Source organism: Myotis brandtii, unplaced genomic scaffold (assembly GCF_000412655.1).
Source record: "Myotis brandtii unplaced genomic scaffold, ASM41265v1 scaffold655, whole genome shotgun sequence".
NCBI classification, from domain to species: domain Eukaryota; kingdom Metazoa; phylum Chordata; class Mammalia; order Chiroptera; family Vespertilionidae; genus Myotis; species Myotis brandtii.
In genome coordinates this window covers 664,594-672,585 of record NW_005370542.1, presented here as the reverse complement: position 1 = coordinate 672,585, position 7,992 = coordinate 664,594, and positions in this window count along the sequence as shown.

The following is a 7,992-nucleotide window of genomic DNA, read 5'->3' as shown; positions in this document are numbered from 1 at the left end:
TTTGTTTGTTAATCCTCACCCAAGGATATTTTTCATTTGATTTTTTTCCATTGATCTTTTTTTTTAAAGAAAGAGTGGAAGGGAGGGGGAGAGATAGAAAGAAACATCAATGTGAGAGAGACACATCAACTGGTTGCCTCCCGCATGCACCCTGACCGGGGCCTGAGATCGAGCCTGTAACCGAGGTACGTGCCCTTGACCAGAATCGAACCCACAACCCTTCAATCGGCACGCAACACTCTATCCACTGAGCCAAACTGGCCAGGGCTATTGCTTCTCCATTTAAATCTTAAGCATGGTTTCAGGATTGCTACCAGAACCAAAACAAAACAGAAACAAAAATGGCTTTGTACAGTCCTCTCTCTTTCTGAGAAAAGTAACTCCTACCTGATGGCATTTTCATGGCATGCCATACAATTTTACACGAATTGAAGGCACGGCGACAAAAATAAAATGTTACTACTTATGAAGACAATTCAGCTACAACCTGGTGGCGATAAAGAATAACAAGAAAGTTTTGAGAACATGGAGAAGATTTATTCGATTACACAACAGGTTTTTATTCTCGAGTGCAGTTAATTGGGCAGTAGGCACGTACCCGGAATGGTTGGTAATCTGTGCAAAATTAGGCAGCTGACTCATTGGATGAGTTACAGTTTCGTGGTGATTAACACATTTATATTGGGCTACAGCTTGGGGCTAAATTACAAGGCCAAGTCTGGCCTTCAATGCTGCTATTGTAAGTGGGCCCCCAAAACTGTTTAACATTCACCCTGTCTCCCAATCAGACTGTGCTTGAAATTACCTTCTTCTCTATGAAGCACACAGGCCATTTCTATGCCTGGTCTGTAATCCATTAAAGCAGTGAGCACGCTTGCACGTAGAGACACTCTCCATAACTGTTTGCTAGTGACCTTTCGGCTACCTCGTCACTTCTTCACCTACTGACATCATAATTATGACACCATAACTATCTCCCCCACGAATAGCAGGGTGCGTGCTATTTAAAAAAAAAAAAAAAGGAGCCTGGCAGTGTGGCTCAGTTGAGCATCGTCTGTGCACTAAAAGGTTCGATTCCTGGTCAGGGCACATGCCCGGGTTGAAGGCTCGAGCCCCAGTGGGGGGCGTGCAGGAGGCAGCCGATCAATAATTCTCTCTATCACTGATGTTTCTCCCTCTCCCTCTCCCTTCCTCTTTCTCTAAAATCAATGGAGGGCCACAAGGCATCAGAAGGAAGGGACAATGATGTCCTCCCTCGAGGGTCTGTCCGATCGCCCACTCTGGCTGGGCAAAAATAGGTATAATTCTGATTCATTCCCACCGGATTGTTGTGTTGGCTGTTGTCATGTTTTTATCTGACAATCTAAGGCAGTGGTTCTCAACCTTCCTATTGCCGCGACCCTTTCATACAGTTCCTCATGTTGTGGTGACCCCCAACCATAAAATTATTTTCGTTGCTACTTCATAACTGTAATTTTGCTACTGTAAACAATATGTAATTATATATATGTTTTCCGATGGTCTTAGGCGACCCCTGTAAAAGGGTCGTTCGACCCCCAAAGGGGTCTCGACCCACAGGTTGAGAACCGCTGATCTAAGGGGAAGAGGCCAGTGCCCCTGACTAAACAGGTGCTGCATGTCTTAAACATTCTAGCGGCACAGCGGTTGAAAGTTGCTGCTTATACCCAGCTAAAGTGTCACATGCCCAGTCGCTGAGGTCACGGTTACTGAGTTGCAGCCAGAGTGTGGGAACTGGAGGAGCGCCCTGGCCCCTGCCTTGCTGGACGCCTACAGGCATCGGACACACGGAGAACCCGGAGGCCGTGCGCAAGTTAGCGACACTGCGACTGTCCCTGCGAGCAACAATGCGGGCAGCGACATCACCAGGCTGAGAAAGAAGCCGCAACACAAGACACTCAGACTTCAAAGAAGCTGGGGAACTGCAGGCTGAGGAAGGTCAGGAGGGAGACATAGGGAGGAGTCCCAGGTTATGGGCAGGGCGGCAATGCAGGAGAAGTAAGGGAGGTGAGGGAAGATCAATGAATGATCACCATCTGATCACTCTGAGTTTGCGGGCCGAGCCCTGGGTCAGGACTGCACATAGAAATTCAACAGTTGTCTACAGCCAGGCCGGCATGGCTCAGTGGCTGAGCGTTGACCTATGAACCTGGAGGTTATGGTTTGATTCCCGGTCAGGGCACATGCCCAGGCTGAGGGCTCGATCCCCAGTGTGGGGCGTGCAGGAGACAGATCCATGATTCTCTCTCATCATGGATGTTTCTCTCTCTCCCTCCCTCTCCCTTCCTCTCTGAAATCAATAAAAATATATTTTTAAAAATTAAAAATAAAACAAACCCCCCAAAAAACAGTTGTCTACATACACCTGATCTTCCTAGGGAACAAGAGGGACCACATAGAGGAGAGATGAGAGACGAGGGAAGGACCTTCGGAAAACTAACGCTGCAGCGGGCGGACGGGCGGACGGACGCAAAGGCAAGAGCCAGGGGAGGGCAGGCGTGCGAAAGAAGATGCTTTCAGAAGGAGACATCTTTTCAGGTGGGTCATCTCAGGGCTAAACTCTGGGAAGCAAACCAGTTCCCATCTCAGGGCACAAGCTCCTTCAGTAGTCAGCGGAGGACAATGTCAAGTTCACCTCGGTGGGTAAAATCTCACAACTCCGCAGAGCGCTACCAGATTCCAATTACTTTTCCCCCAAACACCCCTCACTGAACATGGGAAGGACCCGGAAATCCTGCTCCCCGCGCCCTCCTCCGGCTCCAGCTCGTAAACCCTGGGGACATCAGCTGTGTCAGATCTTTACGGTTAGAGGCGCACCAGGCCAATCGATTCAAGCCGCGCAGGCCTATCTCGACAAGCCCAGATGTTTCCTTCCCAAACTTTCATTCCCGACTCAGGGCAGCTCACGGCGAAGGGAAATGAAAGGAAAGCTGCGTGACCCAAAGAAAGCACACGATTGTTTAAACACTGACATACTTGACCGATACAAAGCACTCCGCTTTCCAGAAGCCGGGGCTGTTTTTCATGGGCCTGTCTAGAGAAAGCTAAATAATAAAGCTCAGTACATTCCACAGTACAAAGCATGGCGTTTTTAAAATTCCAAGTGGCGTCCACACAGCTAAGCTTCCTTGAAGTTATCACCTGATTCCCAAGATTGTCGATAAGAGAATTGCCCAGAAGCAATGAATAATCAGATGTATATGGTACAAAGCAAAGACTTGGGGGGTGCGCGGCAGGGGAGGGTTATTACCAGAAATAAGATTATTACATGTTCTGGTCAATCTTTTCCTTTATTTTCTCTTTTTTCCAAGATGGTTTTAACGCTTCTACAACAAGAGAAAACAGTATCACTGTGCTTGCGACTTTACAAGCCCATGTGCAATTAGCACAGATAAGTATCGCGGTGCTTACAAATTTGCAAACACGTGCACAATTAACACAGGCAGGAGCAGAGTTTCATCAGCTTCAGCATTTTCAAGCCGCAGGCAAACAACTACCTTCACCTGGGCTCTGAGAGTCAGCGAGCAACCAGTCCCGGGCCCCGGGCCCCTGGCCCCACCCCCAACACCTCCCCAGACTTTCATGAGCAGCCCCCTCCTCCCCGCCCTCAGCTCCCACACCAATTCCACTTTCCTCCCGAGGCCACTGGAATACTATTCTCCTTTTTAAAAAAATATATATTGATTTTAGAGAGAGAGGAAGGGAGAGGGAGAGGGAGATAGAAACATCAATCATGAGAGAGAATCATGGATCGGCTGCCTCCTGCACACCCCCTACTGGGGATCAAGCCCACAACCCAGGCATGTGCCCTGACCGGGAATCAAACCGTGACCTCCTGGGAGTTCAACCACTGAGCCACACAGGCTGTGCCATACTCAGTCTCTTAAAGCTGACAAATTTCCCATTTGTTAACGGGAAAGCTTGGATTTCACTCTGGATTTCATTTGTTAGAATAGCCTAAATCTTATAAAAAGTAACCCAAGGAACGTGTAATGGCCCAAACACAACAGAGGCTTGTTTCTTGCTCACGTAATGGTACTACTGGGAGGGTAAACGTGTGTCAAGCAGCGACCAGCCATCCTCACTCCAGACTGGCAGTAGTGGACAGCAGAGCGGCTATAACAGGCAAACTCCACTTCCAACTTCATGTGATTGGGTAGAATTGTCACATGGCCATGCCTAGCTGCAAGGGAAGCTGGGAAATATAGTCCAACAGTGTGTATAGAAGGAAGAGGAGATGCTAACAGCCCCTCCTCGATGCCTGTGGGTCCGACTCCATGCCTGGAAGACTTGAAATATTTAACCCTCACCTTGCTTACTACTGTCTCTTCCCAAATCACTTTTCTAAAATTCCGTTCTTCTGAATAAATAAAATTTTGTTCTTCTGCCCTGATCTGAATGGATCTGAAAGAGCTACCCGTCATTAATATGATTAAAAAGAAGAGACATTATTAAAAATAACTGGGGGTGGAAAGGAGGGAAGAATTGCTCCACTGGGCTGTACCTAGCACAGTGACTGTACTGGCGCTGGATTAGATGTGTATTTTAATTAAATGCTTTCTTTCAAGTCTAAATGGTCAAAATCAGTGACAGAACCTCTAGGAGACCCCTTGAAATGTTGCCATACAAAATCCAGCCTCAAGTCTTTCCAGAGTAAGTCAGTGGTTCAACACACTAACGTTACTTTTTACAGCTTTCCAAAATCTTAATGAAGCAGGGTTAAATAGGAGAGGGAAAGGAGAGATTTAATTTGCTAGAGCTAGCTTCACATATTACCTCATTTAATTCCCATGACAATATACAAAAACGGGGATGATTCTAGTTCAGGGATTTTTAAAATATGCAATATCTATTTAGTCAGAGGCACTCACCTCTTTTCCCTTATTGTTAAATAAAATGACAACAGCCAACACAATATCGGCCAGGTGAGTGCTCTGAGTTGCATCTTATTGGTCACATCGCATAAGTTTATGTTTGATTGGTTCATTCTTGGTACCAGAAATCCTTATCTACAAGTATAGGCACCTGATTTTTTTTTAAAGCCACTTTGAAGCAAAAAGGGTTAGCTGCATACTATTATCATTAATTTTTTGTAAATCAATCAAAATTACACCTATTTTTTTTTCAGATCACACTTTTTGGTGTGCCACAGAATTTTGGTAATTAGCTCATGTGTGTCATCAGGTAAAAAAGGTTGAAAATCACAGTTCGACGGCCTGAAGGATTAGAAAGGTTAAGGGCAAGGTGGTGGCTGCAGCCGTCTCCTCGCGCTGCCACTGATCACCAGTGAGCACCTTCCCTCCACACGGAGCCTGGGTGGCCAGCGGAGGGGGCGGAGGTTCCCACGCTCGCCTCACTGAGCAAAGCCGGGCCCCTCAGAGCCGGCAGAGGTCCTCGGAGCCCCGATCACCTCTCAGATCTGCCTCCACCAGGAACTGACTTTCAGAAGAGCAAGAAAGTCCTACCTGACCAGCACGTGACCAGCCCCGAAGAAACACTGGAAGCTACGGCCTTCCCAGAGCCCCAGGAAGCAGCCTGGCCAGACCTCCACGCACAGCCTCCAAACGGCCCGCAGTCACACGCTCCCACCCACCTGCACACAGAGACCGAGAGGCACTTGGGAGCGCCTCGCCCTAGCAGGGAAGAGAGAAGCCAAACAGACGGAAAGCAGCAGAGCTCAGAAACTGAATCTATGCTGAAAGGCTAAAAAAAACCCCACAAAAACAGCTAAACAGCCTCAACGACAGAGAGAAGGCCCATGAAACAAGATCAGTGTGGTATCAACAAGGAACATTCGAGAACAAAAACTTGGCCATTTGTAAAAAACTGAGAGCACAAATTTAAAACTCGGTGGAAAAACTGGAAGACAAAGTTGCACAAAATTCCCCAAGAAAAATACAAAGGCATGAAAAATAAGACAGAACACATCAGAGCCAGTTCAAAGGTCAAGACACAGAAAGGTGTGTCCCTTCCCCTGGGATCCGGACACCGATCTGGACACGCAGGGCAGACCACCTGCCGAGCGCCCGCTGACAACTTCAACTGAGGCTTCTGCACCGAACAACACTCTCTCTGCTGAGGTCAAACAATGGCATTTTCAACCCCCGCCCCCCCAGGTGTTTCAAAGTATTAAAAGATTTTTCATACTTAGGGAAGCTTTGGAGGATGAATCAGTGATAAGTACATAAAAATTAAGCAGAGAAACCAAACTATCATTAATCTTAGTGATTATGAAAATGTGTGTGTGTTGAGGGAGATTATAGTCATATCACCAGGCTCAAACTTATAGATCATGTACCACCAGGCTCAGCACTGATAGATCCTGGCAATCAAAATAAACACTAAATATTAGTTCAGTGGTCCTCAAAGAGGGTGATTTTTCTCCCCAAGGGACATCTGGCCACGTCTGGAGACATTCATGACGGTCACGACTAGGATGAGGGTTGCTAATGGCATCTGGTGGGTGGAGACCAGAGACGCTGCTAACCGGCCCGCAGTGCACAGCCCCCAACCGACAAAGAATTATCTGGTCCAAAATGTCAATAGTGCTAAGGCTGAAAAGCCCTCTTCTGACCGAAATTAGGAGGTAAGACCAGTGGGAGTGTGGGGGCCCAAGAAACGTGCCTGAGGAGTTGGTGGGAAGGAGACGTGAAGTCACTAGTCGCCTCTCAGAAGAACAAACACAAGTAGCAGCGCAGAATGTAAGCAATGCGGGCAGCACGCAGCTATAAAAGTTTCCAGTTGTCTCTGGGGAGGAGGAAATGACCTGGGAGAGGGCCGGTGTGACCACAGCCTGAGGAGCGATCTGATTATTTAAACTGTGCCAGAACCACTCGGATAAAAACAAAAACAAAGCTCAAAAGGACACACTAACATTTTGTCCCTTTCCTTCTATGGGTGAGTAAAAAGGTTCCTTTAAAGCTCTCAGACTCCACCCGCCTGGGTTCTCCTCACCTTCACAACTGCCTTTGAGCTGAAAGCCTTAGTCCCCTTTGCCCCAAAAGAAAGACAGTCTGCAGCCCTTTCCCGCCCACCCCCACGGACAGAGGCAGCTGACACCCCCCACAACTAAAAACCCCGGAGATTTAAAACACAGCCCAGCGCCCAGCCAGCGTGGCTCAGTGGTTGAGCATCAACCTGTGAACCAGGAGGTCACAGTTCCATTCCAGGTCAGGGCACATGCCTTGGTTTCAGGCTCGACCCCCTCTAGGGGGCGTGCAGGAGGCAGCCGATCCATGACTCGCTCTCATCATTGATGTTTCTATCTCTCTCTCGTTCTCCCTTCCTCTCTGAAATCAATAAAAATATATTTTAAAAATAAATTAATTAAATTAAATTAAACACAGCCCAGGTACAAAGTGATCCTTCTGCTTTGCAATGCAAAACATCCTGACTTTCCAGAGCAACCTGATCTCTTTGGACAGAAAATAAAAGGTTAGTGCAATTTTTTTTTTACATTTATAGTCATTTTTTTAAATGTTTTTATTGATTTCAGAGACAGAAAGGGAGAGGGAGAGGGTGAGAGAGAGGGAAATAAGAACATCAGTGATGAGAGAGAATCATGGATCGGCTGCCTCCTGCACACCCCACACTGGGGATCGAGCGCACAACCCGGCCATGTGCCCTGACCGGAATCTAACCGTTGAGCATCCTGGTTCATAGGTCGATGCTCAACGACTGAGCCACACTGGCTGAGCCAATTATTCTTTAATGGTATTCGAGTGTCCTTCTCCTAAGGTATGTCTCCCCCCACCCCCCATCCCCAGAAGAGAAGCCTTAACATGCAAACTGCTGAACAGAACAGGCTCGCCCTACCCCAGGACAACGCACAGGCCTGACCCAGCGGGTAACAGAACAGAGCCCTGTGCTGGGCAACGGCCACGTTTTGAAAAGACCCAAGGGAGCAACATGCAGCCCTGAGCTCTTTCCAAATCCTTCATGCGGGTGAGAGTTGTCAGCTCCCCGAGGTGCCTT